Source organism: Gadus chalcogrammus, chromosome 12 (assembly GCF_026213295.1).
Source record: "Gadus chalcogrammus isolate NIFS_2021 chromosome 12, NIFS_Gcha_1.0, whole genome shotgun sequence".
Taxonomy (NCBI): Eukaryota; Metazoa; Chordata; class Actinopteri; order Gadiformes; family Gadidae; genus Gadus; species Gadus chalcogrammus.
In genome coordinates, this window is record NC_079423.1 from 10993966 (window position 1) to 11010001 (window position 16036).

The 16036-nt window shown below is 45.1% G+C and overlaps 18 non-coding genes across 18 annotated transcripts; all 18 read left to right on the forward strand.

Annotated features, from left to right (window-relative positions):
- Positions 1 to 630: 630 nt before the first annotated feature.
- On the forward strand, positions 631 to 749 carry LOC130395385 (5S ribosomal RNA). Its single transcript, XR_008898447.1, has one exon. It is a non-coding gene; the product is annotated as a 5S ribosomal RNA (ribosomal RNA).
- Positions 750 to 1278: 529 nt separating this feature from the next.
- LOC130395619 (5S ribosomal RNA) lies at positions 1279 to 1398 on the forward strand. Its single transcript, XR_008898658.1, has one exon. It is a non-coding gene; the product is annotated as a 5S ribosomal RNA (ribosomal RNA).
- Positions 1399 to 2056: 658 nt separating this feature from the next.
- Positions 2057 to 2175, forward strand: LOC130398642 (5S ribosomal RNA). The gene has a single exon (XR_008901202.1). It is a non-coding gene; the product is annotated as a 5S ribosomal RNA (ribosomal RNA).
- A 529-nt stretch (positions 2176 to 2704) lies between these two features.
- LOC130394385 (5S ribosomal RNA) lies at positions 2705 to 2823 on the forward strand. Its single transcript, XR_008897549.1, has one exon. It is a non-coding gene; the product is annotated as a 5S ribosomal RNA (ribosomal RNA).
- A 529-nt stretch (positions 2824 to 3352) lies between these two features.
- On the forward strand, positions 3353 to 3471 carry LOC130399876 (5S ribosomal RNA). Its single transcript, XR_008902370.1, has one exon. It is a non-coding gene; the product is annotated as a 5S ribosomal RNA (ribosomal RNA).
- Positions 3472 to 4000: 529 nt separating this feature from the next.
- LOC130398643 (5S ribosomal RNA) lies at positions 4001 to 4119 on the forward strand. The gene has a single exon (XR_008901203.1). It is a non-coding gene; the product is annotated as a 5S ribosomal RNA (ribosomal RNA).
- Positions 4120 to 4648: 529 nt separating this feature from the next.
- Positions 4649 to 4767, forward strand: LOC130398644 (5S ribosomal RNA). The gene has a single exon (XR_008901204.1). It is a non-coding gene; the product is annotated as a 5S ribosomal RNA (ribosomal RNA).
- A 529-nt stretch (positions 4768 to 5296) lies between these two features.
- LOC130394459 (5S ribosomal RNA) lies at positions 5297 to 5416 on the forward strand. The gene has a single exon (XR_008897615.1). It is a non-coding gene; the product is annotated as a 5S ribosomal RNA (ribosomal RNA).
- Positions 5417 to 5945: 529 nt separating this feature from the next.
- Positions 5946 to 6063, forward strand: LOC130394844 (5S ribosomal RNA). The gene has a single exon (XR_008897963.1). It is a non-coding gene; the product is annotated as a 5S ribosomal RNA (ribosomal RNA).
- A 530-nt stretch (positions 6064 to 6593) lies between these two features.
- Positions 6594 to 6712, forward strand: LOC130398645 (5S ribosomal RNA). The gene has a single exon (XR_008901205.1). It is a non-coding gene; the product is annotated as a 5S ribosomal RNA (ribosomal RNA).
- Positions 6713 to 7241: 529 nt separating this feature from the next.
- LOC130395857 (5S ribosomal RNA) lies at positions 7242 to 7361 on the forward strand. The gene has a single exon (XR_008898862.1). It is a non-coding gene; the product is annotated as a 5S ribosomal RNA (ribosomal RNA).
- A 519-nt stretch (positions 7362 to 7880) lies between these two features.
- Positions 7881 to 7999, forward strand: LOC130400098 (5S ribosomal RNA). The gene has a single exon (XR_008902580.1). It is a non-coding gene; the product is annotated as a 5S ribosomal RNA (ribosomal RNA).
- A 518-nt stretch (positions 8000 to 8517) lies between these two features.
- Positions 8518 to 8636, forward strand: LOC130400805 (5S ribosomal RNA). Its single transcript, XR_008903278.1, has one exon. It is a non-coding gene; the product is annotated as a 5S ribosomal RNA (ribosomal RNA).
- A 529-nt stretch (positions 8637 to 9165) lies between these two features.
- On the forward strand, positions 9166 to 9284 carry LOC130398646 (5S ribosomal RNA). Its single transcript, XR_008901206.1, has one exon. It is a non-coding gene; the product is annotated as a 5S ribosomal RNA (ribosomal RNA).
- Positions 9285 to 9813: 529 nt separating this feature from the next.
- On the forward strand, positions 9814 to 9932 carry LOC130395321 (5S ribosomal RNA). Its single transcript, XR_008898392.1, has one exon. It is a non-coding gene; the product is annotated as a 5S ribosomal RNA (ribosomal RNA).
- Positions 9933 to 11110: 1178 nt separating this feature from the next.
- Positions 11111 to 11229, forward strand: LOC130401027 (5S ribosomal RNA). The gene has a single exon (XR_008903490.1). It is a non-coding gene; the product is annotated as a 5S ribosomal RNA (ribosomal RNA).
- A 519-nt stretch (positions 11230 to 11748) lies between these two features.
- LOC130400944 (5S ribosomal RNA) lies at positions 11749 to 11868 on the forward strand. The gene has a single exon (XR_008903411.1). It is a non-coding gene; the product is annotated as a 5S ribosomal RNA (ribosomal RNA).
- A 3655-nt stretch (positions 11869 to 15523) lies between these two features.
- LOC130399667 (5S ribosomal RNA) lies at positions 15524 to 15642 on the forward strand. Its single transcript, XR_008902170.1, has one exon. It is a non-coding gene; the product is annotated as a 5S ribosomal RNA (ribosomal RNA).
- The last annotated feature ends 394 nt before the right edge of the window (positions 15643 to 16036 follow it).

The window sequence follows — 16036 nt, forward strand, 5'->3', positions numbered from 1 at the left end:
AAAAACACGCCCGATCTCGTCTGATCTCGGAAGCTAAGCAGGGTCGGGCCTGGTTAGTACTTGGATGGGAGACCGCCTGGGAATACCAGGTGCTGTAAGCTATTTCTTTTTCACCTCGAGCTCATTGACTCCGTGGCCTACCGTGGCGTACCGTGACCTGATGTTTACTGCCAACTGCTTTGGAGGATTTAAGCAACATACAAAAACTGACAACGTCTCTCAAAACTGTTTTTGTGAAACATGAGGACAGTATAGTGATACTGCCAGCAGGGAGCACCAGAGAGCTGAACCGACAGCTGTACATTTCTTAAACTTTCACCAACACAAACACGCACGCTCACTTCAGATCATGGGAGGACGTCAAAAAATCACCACCCATTCTCTGACACTTTAACCGTTAACCTTGGTTCAAACATTTAACATCACACGCACATGCAGTGTATTTCAGATAATTAATGAATTCAGATGTCACAATGATCGTTTACATGGATAAGGAGTCCTACTGAATCAATTACTGCCGTTTATATCTAACTAATGATTGTTTTTGTAAAAGTGTAACGTCGAGCCTCAGCAGCTTTCTCACTCCTTATGTGCTACTCTATAAAACCTGGTTTTGCGCCTGCACTAATTGCTTACGGCCATACCACCCTGAACACGCCCGATCTCGTCTGAACACGGAAGCTATTCAGGGTCGGGCCTGGTTAGTACTTGGATGGGAGACCGCCTGGGAATACCAGGTGCTGTAAGCATTTTCTTTTTCAACTCGAGCTCATTGACTCCGTGGCCTACCGTGGCGTACCGTGACCTGATGTTTACAGCCAACCGCTTTGGAGGATTTAAGCAACATACAAAAACTGACAACGTCTCTCAAAACTATTTTTGTGAAACATGAGGACAGTATAGTGATACTGCCAGCAGGGAGCACCAGAGAGCTGAACCGACAGTTGTACATTTCTTAAACTTTCACCAACACAAACACGCACGCTCACTTCAGATCATGGGAGGACGTCAAAAAATCACCACCCATTCTCTGACACTTTAACCGTTAACCTTGGTTCAAACATTTAACATCACACGCACACGCAGTGTATTTCAGATAATTAATGAATTCAGATGTCACAATGATCGTTTACATGGATAAGGAGTCCTACTGAATCAATTACTGCCGTTTATATCTAACTAATGATTGTTTTTGTAAAAGTGTAACGTCAAGCCTCAGCAGCTTTCTCACTCCTTATGTGCTACTGTATAAAACCTGGTTTTGCGCCTGCACTAATTGCTTACGGCCATACGACCCTGAACACGCCCGATCTCGTCTGATCTTGGAAGCTAAGCAGGGTAGGGCCTGGTTAGTACTTGGATGGGAGACCTCCTCAGAAGCCCAGGTTGCTGTAAGTAGTGACGGGTGTCACCAAAAAAAAAAAAAAAAAACACGCCCGATCTCGTCTGAACACGGAAGCTAATCAGGGTCGGGCCTGGTTAGTACTTGGATGGGAGACCGCCTGGGAATACCAGGTGCTGTAAGCATTTTCTTTTTCAACTCGAGCTCATTGACTTCGTGGCCTACCGTGGCGTACCGTGACCTGATGTTTACAGCCAACCGCTTTGGAGGATTTAAGCAACATACAAAAACTGACAACGTCTCTCAAAACTATTTTTGTGAAACATGAGGACAGTATAGTGATACTGCCAGCAGGGAGCACCAGAGAGCTGAACCGACAGTTGTACATTTCTTAAACTTTCACCAACACAAACACGCACGCTCACTTCAGATCATGGGAGGACGTCAAAAAATCACCACCCATTCTCTGACACTTTAACCGTTAACCTTGGTTCAAACATTTAACATCACACGCACACGCAGTGTATTTCAGATAATTAATGAATTCAGATGTCACAATGATCGTTTACATGGATAAGGAGTCCTACTGAATCAATTACTGCCGTTTATATCTAACTAATGATTGTTTTTGTAAGAGTGTAACGTCGAGCCTCAGCAGCTTCCTCACTCCTTATGTGCTACTGTATAAAACCTGGTTTTGCGCCTGCACTAATTGCTTACGGCCATACCACCCTGAACACGCCCGATCTCGTCTGATCTCGGAAGCTAAGCAGGGTCGGGCCTGGTTAGTACTTGGATGGGAGACCGCCTGGGAATACCAGGTGCTGTAAGCTTTTTCTTTTTCAACTCGAGCTCATTGCCTCCGTGGCCTACCGTGGCGTACCGTGACCTGATGTTTACTGCCAACCGCTTTGGAGGATTTAAGCAACATACAAAAACTGACAACGTCTCTCAAAACTATTTTTGTGAAACATGAGGACAGTATAGTGATACTGCCAGCAGGGAGCACCAGAGAGCTGAAACGACAGTTGTATATTTCTTAAACTTTCACCAACACAAACACGCACGCTCACTTCAGATCATGGGAGGACGTCAAAAAATCACCACCCATTCTCTGACACTTTAACCGTTAACCTTGGTTCAAACATTTAACATCACACGCACACGCAGTGTATTTCAGATAATTAATGAATTCAGATGTCACAATGATCGTTTACATGGATAAGGAGTCCTACTGAATCAATTACTGCCGTTTATATCTAACTAATGATTGTTTTTGTAAGAGTGTAACGTCGAGCCTCAGCAGCTTTCTCACTCCTTATGTGCTACTGTATAAAACCTGGTTTTGCGCCTGCACTAATTGCTTACGGCCATACGACCCTGAACACGCCCGATCTCGTCTGATCTTGGAAGCTAAGCAGGGTCGGGCCTGGTTAGTACTTGGATGGGAGACCGCCTGGGAATACCAGGTGCTGTAAGCTTTTTCTTTTTCAACTCGAGCTCATTGCCTCCGTGGCCTACCGTGGCGTACCGTGAGCTGATGTTTACTGCCAACCGCTTTGGAGGATTTAAGCAACATACAAAAACTGACAACGTCTCTCAAAACTATTTTTGTGAAACATGAGGACAGTATAGTGATACTGCCAGCAGGGAGCACCAGAGAGCTGAACCGACAGTTGTACATTTCTTAAACTTTCACCAACACAAACACGCACGCTCACTTCAGATCATGGGAGGACGTCAAAAAATCACCACCCATTCTCTGACACTTTAACCGTTAACCTTGGTTCAAACATTTAACATCACACGCACACGCAGTGTATTTCAGATAATTAATGAATTCAGATGTCACAATGATCGTTTACATGGATAAGGAGTCCTACTGAATCAATTACTGCCGTTTATATCTAACTAATGATTGTTTTTGTAAAAGTGTAATGTCGAGCCTCAGCAGCTTTCTCACTCCTTATGTGCTACTGTATAAAACCTGGTTTTGCGCCTGCACTAATTGCTTACGGCCATACCACCCTGAACATGCCCGATCTCGTCTGATCTCGGAAGCTAAGCAGGGTCGGGCCTGGTTAGTACTTGGATGGGAGACCGCCTGGGAATACCAGGTGCTGTAAGCTTTTTCTTTTTCAACTCGAGCTCATTGCCTCCGTGGCCTACCGTGGTGTACCGTGACCTGATGTTTACTGCCAACCGCTTTGGAGGATTTAAGCAACATACAAAAACTGACAACGTCTCTCAAAACTATTTTTGTGAAACATGAGGACAGTATAGTGATACTGCCAGCAGGGAGCACCAGAGAGCTGAACCGACAGTTGTACATTTCTTAAACTTTCACCAACACAAACACGCACGCTCACTTCAGATCATGGGAGGACGTCAAAAAATCACCACCCATTCTCTGACACTTTAACCGTTAACCTTGGTTCAAACATTTAACATCACACGCACACGCAGTGTATTTCAGATAATTAATGAATTCAGATGTCACAATGATCGTTTACATGGATAAGGAGTCCTACTGAATCAATTACTGCCGTTTATATCTAACTAATGATTGTTTTTGTAAAAGTGTAACGTCGAGCCTCAGCAGCTTTCTCACTCCTTATGTGCTACTGTATAAAACCTGGTTTTGCGCCTGTACTAATTGCTTACGGCCATACCACCCTGAACACGCCCGATCTCGTCTGATCTCGGAAGCTAAGCAGGGTCGGGCCTGGTTAGTACTTGGATGGGAGACCGCCTGGGAATACCAGGTGCTGTAAGCTTTTTCTTTTTCAACTCGAGCTCATTGACTCCGTGGCCTACCGTGGCGTACCGTGACCTGATGTTTACTGCCAACCGCTTTGGAGGATTTAAGCAACATACAAAAACTGACAACGTCTCTCAAAACTATTTTTGTGAAACATGAGGACAGTATAGTGATACTGCCAGCAGGGAGCACCAGAGAGCTGAACCGACACTTGTACATTTCTTAAACTTTCACCAACACAAACACGCACGCTCACTTCAGATCATGGGAGGACGTCAAAAAATCACCACCCATTCTCTGACACTTTAACCGTTAACCTTGGTTCAAACATTTAACATCACACGCACACGCAGTGTATTTCAGATAATTAATGAATTCAGATGTCACAATGATCGTTTACATGGATAAGGAGTCCTACTGAATCAATTACTGCCGTTTATATCTAACTAATGATTGTTTTTGTAAAAGTGTAACGTCGAGCCTCAGCAGCTTTCTCACTCCTTATGTGCTACTGTATAAAACCTGGTTTTGCGCCTGCACTAATTGCTTACGGCCATACCACCCTGAACACGCCCGATCTCGTCTGATCTCGGAAGCTAAGCAGGGTCGGGCCTGGTTAGTACTTGGATGGGAGACCGCCTGGGAATACCAGGTGCTGTAAGCTTTTTCTTTTTCAACTCGAGCTCATTGACTCCGTGGCCTACCGTGGCGTACCGTGACCTGATGTTTACTGCCAACCGCTTTGGAGGATTTAAGCAACATACAAAAACTGACAACGTCTCTCAAAACTATTTTTGTGAAACATGAGGACAGTATAGTGATACTGCCAGCAGGGAGCACCAGAGAGCTGAACCGACAGTTGTACATTTCTTAAACTTTCACCAACACAAACACGCACGCTCACTTCAGATCATGGGAGGACGTCAAAAAATCACCACCCATTCTCTGACACTTTAACCGTTAACCTTGGTTCAAACATTTAACATCACACGCACACGCAGTGTATTTCAGATAATTAATGAATTCAGATGTCACAATGATCGTTTACATGGATAAGGAGTCCTACTGAATCAATTACTGCCGTTTATATCTAACTAATGATTGTTTTTGTAAGAGTGTAACGTCGAGCCTCAGCAGCTTTCTCACTCCTTATGTGCTACTGTATAAAACCTGGTTTTGCGCCTGCACTAATTGCTTACGGCCATACCGACCCTGAACACGCCCGATCTCGTCTGATCTTGGAAGCTAAGCAGGGTCGGGCCTGGTTAGTACTTGGATGGGAGACCGCCTGGGAATACCAGGTGCTGTAAGCTTTTTCTTTTTCAACTCGAGCTCATTGCCTCCGTGGCCTACCGTGGCGTACCGTGACCTGATGTTTACTGCCAACCGCTTTGGAGGATTTAAGCAACATACAAAAACTGACAACGTCTCTCAAAACTATTTTTGTGAAACATGAGGACAGTATAGTGATACTGCCAGCAGGGAGCACCAGAGAGCTGAACCGACAGTTGTACATTTCTTAAACTTTCACCAACACAAACACGCACGCTCACTTCAGATCATGGGAGGACGTCAAAAAATCACCACCCATTCTCTGACACTTTAACCGTTAACCTTGGTTCAAACATTTAACATCACACGCACACGCAGTGTATTTCAGATAATTAATGAATTCAGATGTCACAATGATCGTTTACATGGATAAGGAGTCCTACTGAATCAATTACTGCCGTTTATATCTAACTAATGATTGTTTTTGTAAAAGTGTAACTTCGAGCCTCAGCAGCTTTCTCACTCCTTATGTGCTACTGTATAAAACCTGGTTTTGCGCCTGCACTAATTGCCTACGGCCATACCACCCTGAACACGCCGATCTCGTCTGATCTCGGAAGCTAAGCAGGGTCGGGCCTGGTTAGTACTTGGATGGGAGACCGCCTGGGAATACCAGGTGCTGTAAGCCTTTTCTTTTTCAACTCGAGCTCATTGCCTCCGTGGCCTACCGTGGCGTACCGTGACCTGATGTTTACTGCCAACCGCTTTGGAGGATTTAAGCAACATACAAAAACTGACAACGTCTCTCAAAACTATTTTTGTGAAACATGAGGACAGTATAGTGATACTGCCAGCAGGGAGCACCAGAGAGCTGAACCGACAGTTGTACATTTCTTAAACTTTCACCAACACAAACACGCACGCTCACTTCAGATCATGGGAGGACGTCAAAAAATCACCACCCATTCTCTGACACTTTAAACCGTTAACCTTGGTTCAAACATTTAACATCACACGCACACGCAGTGTATTTCAGATAATTAATGAATTCAGATGTCACAATGATCGTTTACATGGATAAGGAGTCCTACTGAATCAATTACTGCCGTTTATATCTAACTAATGATTGTTTTTGTAAAAGTGTAACGTCGAGCCTCAGCAGCTTTCTCACTCCTTATGTGCTACTGTATAAAACCTGGTTTTGCGCCTGCACTATTTGCTTACGGCCATACCACCCTGAACACGCCCGATCTCGTCTGATCTCGGAAGCTAAGCAGGGTCGGGCCTGGTTAGTACTTGGATGGGAGACCGCCTGGGAATACCAGGTGCTGTAAGCTTTTTCTTTTTCAACTCGAGCTCATTGCCTCCGTGGCCTACCGTGGCGTACCGTGACCTGATGTTTACTGCCAACCGCTTTGGAGGATTTAAGCAACATACAAAAACTGACAACGTCTCTCAAAACTATTTTTGTGAAACATGAGGACAGTATAGTGATACTGCCAGCAGGGAGCACCAGAGAGCTGAACCGACAGTTGTACATTTCTTAAACTTTCACCAACACAAACACGCACGCTCACTTCAGATCATGGGAGGACGTCAAAAAATCACCACCCATTCTCTGACACTTTAACCGTTAACCTTGGTTCAAACATTTAACATCACACGCACACGCAGTGTATTTCAGATAATTAATGAATTCAGATGTCACAATGATCGTTTACATGGATAAGGAGTCCTACTGAATCAATTACTGCCGTTTATATCTAACTAATGATTGTTTTTGTAAAAGTGTAACGTCGAGCCTCAGCAGCTTTCTCACTCCTTATGTGCTACTGTATAAAACCTGGTTTTGCGCCTGCACTAATTGCTTACGGACATACCACCCTGAACACGCCCGATCTCGTCTGATCTCGGAAGCTAAGCAGGGTCGGGCCTGGTTAGTACTTGGATGGGAGACAGCCTGGGTAATACCAGGTGCTGTAAGCTTTTTCTTTTTCAACTCGAGCTCATTGACTCCGTGGCGTACCGTGACCTGATGTTTACTGCCAACCGCTTTGGAGGATTTAAGCAACATACAAAAACTGACAACGTCTCTCAAAACTATTTTTGTGAAACATGAGGACAGTATAGTGATACTGCCAGCAGGGAGCACCAGAGAGCTGAACCGACAGTTGTACATTTCTTAAACTTTCACCAACACAAACACGCACGCTCACTTCAGATCATGGGAGGACGTCAAAAAATCACCACCCATTCTCTGACACTTTAACCGTTAACCTTGGTTCAAACATTTAACATCACACGCACACGCAGTGTATTTCAGATAATTAATGAATTCATATGTCACAATGATCGTTTACATGGATAAGGAGTCCTACTGAATCAATTACTGCCGTTTATATCTAACTAATGATTGTTTTTGTAAGAGTGTAACGTCGAGCCTCAGCAGCTTTCTCACTCCTTATGTGCTACTGTATAAAACCTGGTTTTGCGCCTGCACTAATTGATTACGGCCATACCACCCTGAACACGCCCGATCTCGTCTGATCTCGGAAGCTAAGCAGGGTCGGGCCTGGTTAGTACTTGGATGGGAGACCGCCTGGGAATACCAGGTGCTGTAAGCTTTTTCTTTTTCAACTCGAGCTCATTGACTCCGTGGCGTACCGTGACCTGATGTTTACTGCCAACCGCTTTGGAGGATTTAAGCAACATACAAAAACTGACAACGTCTCTCAAAACTATTTTTGTGAAACATGAGGACAGTATAGTGATACTGCCAGCAGGGAGCACCAGAGAGCTGAACCGACAGTTGTACATTTCTTAAACTTTCACCAACACAAACACGCACGCTCACTTCAGATCATGGGAGGACGTCAAAAAATCCCCACCCATTCTCTGACACTTTAACCGTTAACCTTGGTTCAAACATTTAACATCACACGCACACGCAGTGTATTTCAGATAATTAATGAATTCAGATGTCACAATGATCGTTTACATGGATAAGGAGTCCTACTGAATCAATTACTGCCGTTTATATCTAACTAATGATTGTTTTTGTAAAAGTGTAACGTCGAGCCTCAGCAGCTTTCTCACTCCTTATGTGCTACTGTATAAAACCTGGTTTTGCGCCTGCACTATTGCTTACGGCCATACCACCCTGAACACGCCCGATCTCGTCTGAACTCGGAAGCTAAGCAGGGTCGGGCCTGGTTAGTACTTGGATGGGAGACAGCCTGGGAATACCAGGTGCTGTAAGCTTTTTCTTTTTCAACTCGAGCTCATTGCCTCCGTGGCCTAGCGTGGCGTACCGTGACCTGATGTTTACTGCCAACCGCTTTGGAGGATTTAAGCAACATACAAAAACTGACAACGTCTCTCAAAACTATTTTTGTGAAACATGAGGACAGTATAGTGATACTGCCAGCAGGGAGCACCAGAGAGCTGAACCGACAGTTGTACATTTCTTAAACTTTCACCAACACAAACACGCACGCTCACTTCAGATCATGGGAGGACGTCAAAAAATCCCCACCCATTCTCTGACACTTTAACCGTTAACCTTGGTTCAAACATTTAACATCACACGCACACGCAGTGTATTTCAGATAATTAATGAATTCATATGTCACAATGATCGTTTACATGGATAAGGAGTCCTACTGAATCAATTACTGCCGTTTATATCTAACTAATGATTGTTTTTGTAAGAGTGTAACGTCGAGCCTCAGCAGCTTTCTCACTCCTTATGTGCTACTGTATAAAACCTGGTTTTGCGCCTGCACTAATTGCTTACGGCCATACCACCCTGAACACGCCCGATCTCGTCTGATCTCGGAAGCTAAGCAGGGTCGGGCCTGGTTAGTACTTGGATGGGAGACCGCCTGGGAATACCAGGTGCTGTAAGCTTTTTCTTTTTCAACTCGAGCTCATTGACTCCGTGGCCTACCGTGGCGTACCGTGACCTGATGTTTACTGCCAACCGCTTTGGAGGATTTAAGCAACATACAAAAACTGACAACGTCTCTCAAAACTATTTTTGTGAAACATGAGGACAGTATAGTGATACTGCCAGCAGGGAGCACCAGAGAGCTGAACCGACAGTTGTACATTTCTTAAACTTTCACCAACACAAACACGCACGCTCACTTCAGATCATGGGAGGACGTCAAAAAATCACCACCCATTCTCTGACACTTTAACCGTTAACCTTGGTTCCAACATTTAACATCACATGCACACGCAGTGTATTTCAGATAATTAATGAATTCAGATGTCACAATGATCGTTTACATGGATAAGGAGTCCTACTGAATCAATTACTGCCGTTTATATCTAACTAATGATTGTTTTTGTAAGAGTGTAACGTCGAGCCTCAGCAGCTTTCTCACTCCTTATGTGCTACTGTATAAAACCTGGTTTTGCGCCTGCACTAATTGCTTACGGCCATACCACCCTGAACATGCCCGATCTCGTCTGATCTCGGAAACTAAGCAGGGTCAGGCCTGGTTAGTACTTGGATGGGAGACAGCCTGGGAATACCAGGTGCTGTAAGCTTTTTCTTTTTCAACTCGAGCTCATTGCCTCCGTGGCCCAGCGTGGCGTACCGTGACCTGATGTTTACTGCCAACCGCTTTGGAGGATTTAAGCAACATACAAAAACTGACAACGTCTCTCAAAACTATTTTTGTGAAACATGAGGACAGTATAGTGATACTGCCAGCAGGGAGCACCAGAGAGCTGAACCGACAGTTGTACATTTCTTAAACTTTCACCAACACAAACACGCACGCTCACTTCAGATCATGGGAGGACGTCAAAAAATCACCACCCATTCTCTGACACTTTAACCGTTAACCTTGGTTCAAACATTTAACATCACACGCACACGCAGTGTATTTCAGATAATTAATGAATTCAGATGTCACAATGATCGTTTACATGGATAAGGAGTCCTACTGAATCAATTACTGCCGTTTATATCTAACTAATGATTGTTTTTGTAAAAGTGTAACGTCGAGCCTCAGCAGCTTTCTCACTCCTTATGTGCTACTGTATAAAACCTGGTTTTGCGCCTGCACTAATTGCTTACGGCCATACCACCCTGAACACTCCCGATCTCGTCTGATTTCGGAAGCTAAGCAGGGTCGTACTTGGATGGGAGACCGCCTGGGAGACCGCCTGGGAATACCAGGTGCGGTAAGCTTTTTCTTTTTCAACTCGAGCTCATTGCCTCCGTGGCCTACCGTGGCGTACCGTGACCTGATGTTTACTGCCAACCGCTTTGGAGGATTTAAGCAACATACAAAAACTGACAACGTCTCTCAAAACTATTTTTGTGAAACATGAGGACAGTATAGTGATACTGCCAGCAGGGAGCACCAGAGAGCTGAACCGACAGTTGTACATTTCTTAAACTTTCACCAACACAAACACGCACGCTCACTTCAGATCATGGGAGGACGTCAAAAAATCACCACCCATTCTCTGACACTTTAACCGTTAACCTTGGTTCCAACATTTAACATCACATGCACATGCAGTGTATTTCAGATAATTAATGAATTCAGATGTCACAATGATCGTTTACATGGATAAGGAGTCCTACTGAATCAATTACTGCCGTTTATATCTAACTAATGATTGTTTTTGTAAGAGTGTAACGTCGAGCCTCAGCAGCTTTCTCACTCCTTATGTGCTACTGTATAAAACCTGGTTTTGCGCCTGCACTAATTGCTTACGGCCATACCACCCTGAACATGCCCGATCTCGTCTGATCTCGGAAACTAAGCAGGGTCAGGCCTGGTTAGTACTTGGATGGGAGACCGCCTGGGAATACCAGGTGCTGTAAGCTTTTTCTTTTTCAACTCGAGCTCATTGACTCCGTGGCGTACCGTGACCTGATGTTTACTGCCAACCGCTTTGGAGGATTTAAGCAACATACAAAAACTGACAACGTCTCTCAAAACTATTTTTGTGAAACATGAGGACAGTATAGTGATACTGCCAGCAGGGAGCACCAGAGAGCTGAAACGACAGTTGTACATTTCTTAAACTTTCACCAACACAAACACGCACGCTCACTTCAAATCATGGGAGGACGTCAAAAAATCACCACCCATTCTCTGACACTTTAACCGTTAACCTTGGTTCAAACATTTAACATCACACGCACACGCAGTGTATTTCAGATAATTAATGAATTCAGATGTCACAATGATCGTTTACATGGATAAGGAGTCCTACTGAATCAATTACTGCCGTTTATATCTAACTAATGATTGTTTTTGTAAAAGTGTAACGTCGAGCCTCAGCAGCTTTCTCACTCCTTATGTGCTACTGTATAAAACCTGGTTTTGCGCCTGCGCTAATTGCTTACGGCCATACCACCCTGAACACACCCGATCTCGTCTGATCTCGGAAGCTAAGCAGGGTCGGGCCTGGTTAGTACTTGGATGGGAGACCTCCTCAGAAGCCCAGGTTGCTGTAAGTAGTGACGGGTGTCACCAAAAGAAAAAAAAAAAAAAAAACACGCCCGATCTAGTCTGATCTCGGAAGCTAAGCAGGGTCGGGCCTGGTTAGTACTTGGATGGGAGACCGCCTGGGAATACCAGGTGCTGTAAGCTTTATCTTTTTCAACTCGAGCTCATTGACTCCGTGGCCTACCGTGGCGTACCTTGACCTGATGTTTACTGCCAACCGCTTTGGAGGATTTAAGCAACATACAAAAACTGACAACGTCTCTCAAAACTATTTTTGTGAAACATGAGGACAGTATAGTGATACTGCCAGCAGGGAGCACCAGAGAGCTGAACCGACAGTTGTACATTTCTTAAACTTTCACCAACACAAACACGCACGCTCACTTCAGATCATGGGAGGACGTCAAAAAATCACCACCCATTCTCTGACACTTTAACCGTTAACCTTGGTTCAAACATTTAACATCACACGCACACGCAGTGTATTTCAGATAATTAATGAATTCAGATGTCACAATGATCGTTTACATGGATAAGGAGTCCTACTGAATCAATTACTGCCGTTTATATCTAACTAATGATTGTTTTTGTAAGAGTGTAACGTCGAGCCTCAGCAGCTTTCTCACTCCTTATGTGCTACTGTATAAAACCTGGTTTTGCGCCTGCACTAATTGATTACGGCCATACCACCCTGAACACGCCCATTGAGGAAGTGATACGCCCATTGAGGAAGTGTTTGGTGTGCTTGAGTGGTGAGAGGAGGACGGTGTTGGAGCGAGGATTCTTTTGGTGGTAAATCAAGTATTTATAGATATTTTTTTGGTTAGTTTTGCGTCTAGTCGTTTATTCCCCCGACAGCTTGCTGTTTGGGGGAGTATTAGTATACTTTAGTTCGGTTTTTTTTCGATGTCTCACGCGGTTTCGAAAACTCGAATGGAAGACGGCATGGAACGGAACACGGCTCCTGCTGCGGTGACGGATGGTGGTTGTGTGGCGAAGAGGACATCGGAGGACGTACTAGGCGGGAGACCGGTGACTGCGGAGAGAGCAACAAGAGAGAAGGAGGACAAGGTTGCGGATGGTGGCCCGAGCTACTGCAGGGAGTTGTCTGTGGCTGTGGAGCTTGTGGGAGAGGAGAAAATCCCGATGATGGAGATGCTAAGGGCGATGCAGAGTGTATGTGGATTGGTCTTGGGATGTCGCTACCTCTCATTGAACCAATATGAAGTAACGATGAATCACCCCAACGGGAAGAGGCGATTGTTGGATGGTTTTAGGATAAGGGGGACCAGCGTCGTCGCAAAAGACTTGACTGCAGATGAGATGGTGGTGTCCTTTATGAGTCTACCAGTGTACATTACGGATGAGGAGATTCTGAAGAAGCTTGCGGACTGGGGTGTGGAGGCAGTTTCGCCGATTGCAAGGAGGAAGTGGCCTGGGATGACCATATGTGAGGGTACACGGTTTGTTAAGGTGAAGTTTAACAAGGAAGTACGGTCCTTGCCTTGGTCCACACGTTTTGACACTGAAAAGGGTGCTGAATATTTCCGAGTCATCCATGACAGACAATTAAAGGTGTGTAGATTGTGCATCCAGCCTGGACATATAGTGAGGGACTGTCCTGACTTCCTCTGTCGGAAGTGCGGGAAGCAGGGACACTATGCAAGGGAGTGTGTGGCTGTGATTAAATGCAGAGAGTGTGGTAATAGAAAGGGAAATTGTGTGTGTAAGGAGGAGCAGGTGGGAGGGGGTGCCCTCTCAGTTGACCCAGACTCAAGGGCTGTATCGTTGGAGAGTGAGGAAAGTGGAGGGGAAGAGAGTGCGGAAGAGGAGATGGAGCACGGGGAGCTGTCTGACGGGGAGACAGTCTTGGACAGTCAGCTACAGGTTGTGCTGAAGGACCCGGGTGTGGGGGGCATGGGGTTGCCCGGGGGGCAAAGCTCTCAAGGAGAGCTTTCCTCTCTACCGGCATCTGGGCACCCTACACCAGCGGAGGGCGTAGCCAAGGTGCCGCGGGGGTCTGGACAGTTGGGGAACGAGGCGGGACATGGCACGGGGGCTAGCCTAGAAGTGGATTTGGTTGTGTCAATGGCCCCGGCATCAGGGGGAGATGGGGGCACAGGGTTGGGGGGGGGCAGGAGCTCTCAAGCGGGGCTCCTCTCTTTACAGGCGCCCGGGTGGCCTACAGTAGAGGAAGATGCAGCCTGGGGGTCTTGTGCTGTGACTATTGAGGCTACAGCCGACGCGTCTCATTGGCGTGGTATGGCGCCTATAATTTCCCCCCCCACACTGGCTGATGGAAGGGAGAGGGAGAATAAGTCTGGGAATGAGGCGTTGGGTGTTTGTAGGGAGAGGGCGCCCAGGGTCAGACGCAGGAGAGGGGTTGATTCCGATGAGGAACAGAGGAACTTGAAAAAGAAAGGGGTACGTAAAAAAAAAAAAATGATTTTAACAGTAATACCCACTCTGTGTCTTTTGATTTCAATGGTCACACTCACATCAATTAATATCAACGGTCTTAACAATATGGCGAAGTTTGATGAGGTGTTAATCAATTTTAAATCCGATATTTTAGTGCTGCAGGAAACAAACTGGACACAGGCTAAAATGCCAGAAATCAAGGAGAAATGGAGGGGACTGTTATTCGTCAATTGTGGGACGGCAAGATCGTGTGGTGTGGCAATACTTGTAAAGGAGGATGTGGTTGGGAATGTGAAGGAGGTTCTGAATGATGGGAAGGGGAGGATTTTCACAAGTATTTTGTTAGGAACAGCACTTTAGTCATGGTAACGGAATCAGGGACGTTACGATTTAGTGTGTAGTGTGGGCATTGTTTTTCCTGCTTGTTAAGACCTGGCAGACCACTCCGACGCAAATGTTTGTTGTGTATGATTAGGGTTAACCTCTCTATATGATTGTTGCGTACATTTGTGATTATCAACTGTCTGTATGTCTTCTGTGTGTCATACTGTGTTTGGTTATGACCGTAAAAGATTGTAAATTACTGTAAATACGGAATTTTAATAAAAAAAAAAAAAAAAAAAAAAAAAACACGCCCGATCTCGTCTGATCTCGGAAGCTAAGCAAGGTCGGGCCTGGTTAGTACTTGGATGGGAGACCACCTGGGAATACCAGGTGCTGTAAGCATTTTCTTTTTCAACTCGAGCTCATTGACTCCGTGGCGTACCGTGACCTGATGTTTACTGCCAACCGCTTTGGAGGATTTAAGCAACATACAAAAACTGACAACGTCTCTCAAAACTATTTTTGTGAAACATGAGGACAGTATAGTGATACTGCCAGCAGGGAGCACCAGAGAGCTGAACCGACAGTTGTACATTTCTTAAACTTTCACCAACACAAACACGCACGCTCACTTCAGATCATGGGAGGACGTCAAAAAATCACCACCCATTCTCTGACACTTTAACCGTTAACCTTGGTTCAAACATTTAACATCACACGCACACGCAGTGTATTTCAGATAATTAATGAATTCAGATGTCACAATGATCGTTTACATGGATAAGGAGTCCTACTGAATCAATTACTGCCGTTTATATCTAACTAATGATTGTTTTTGTAAGAGTGTAACGTCGAGCCTCAGCAGCTTTCTCACTCCTTATGTGCTACTGTATAAAACCTGGTTTTGCGCCTGCACTAATTGCTTACGGCCATACCACCCTGAACACGCCCGATCTCGTTTGATCTCGGAAGCTAAGCAGGGTCGGGCCTGGTTAGTACTTGGATGGGAGACCGCCTGGGAATACCAGGTGCTGTAAGCTTTTTCTTTTTCAACTCGAGCTCATTGACTCCGTGGCGTACCGTGACCTGATGTTTACTGCCAACCGCTTTGGAGGATTTAAGCAACATACAAAAACTGACAACGTCTCTCAAAACTATTTTCGTGAAACATGAGGACAGTATAGTGATACTGCCAGCAGGGAGCACCAGAGAGCTGAACCGACAGTTGTACATTTCTTAAACTTTCACCAACACAAACACGCACGCTCACTTCAGATCATGGGAGGACGTCAAAAAATCACCACCCATTCTCTGACACTTTAACCGTTAACCTTGGTTCAAACATTTAACATCACAAGCACACGCAGTGTATTTCAGATAATTAATGAATTCAGATGTCACAATGATCGTTTACATGGATAAGGAGTCCTACTG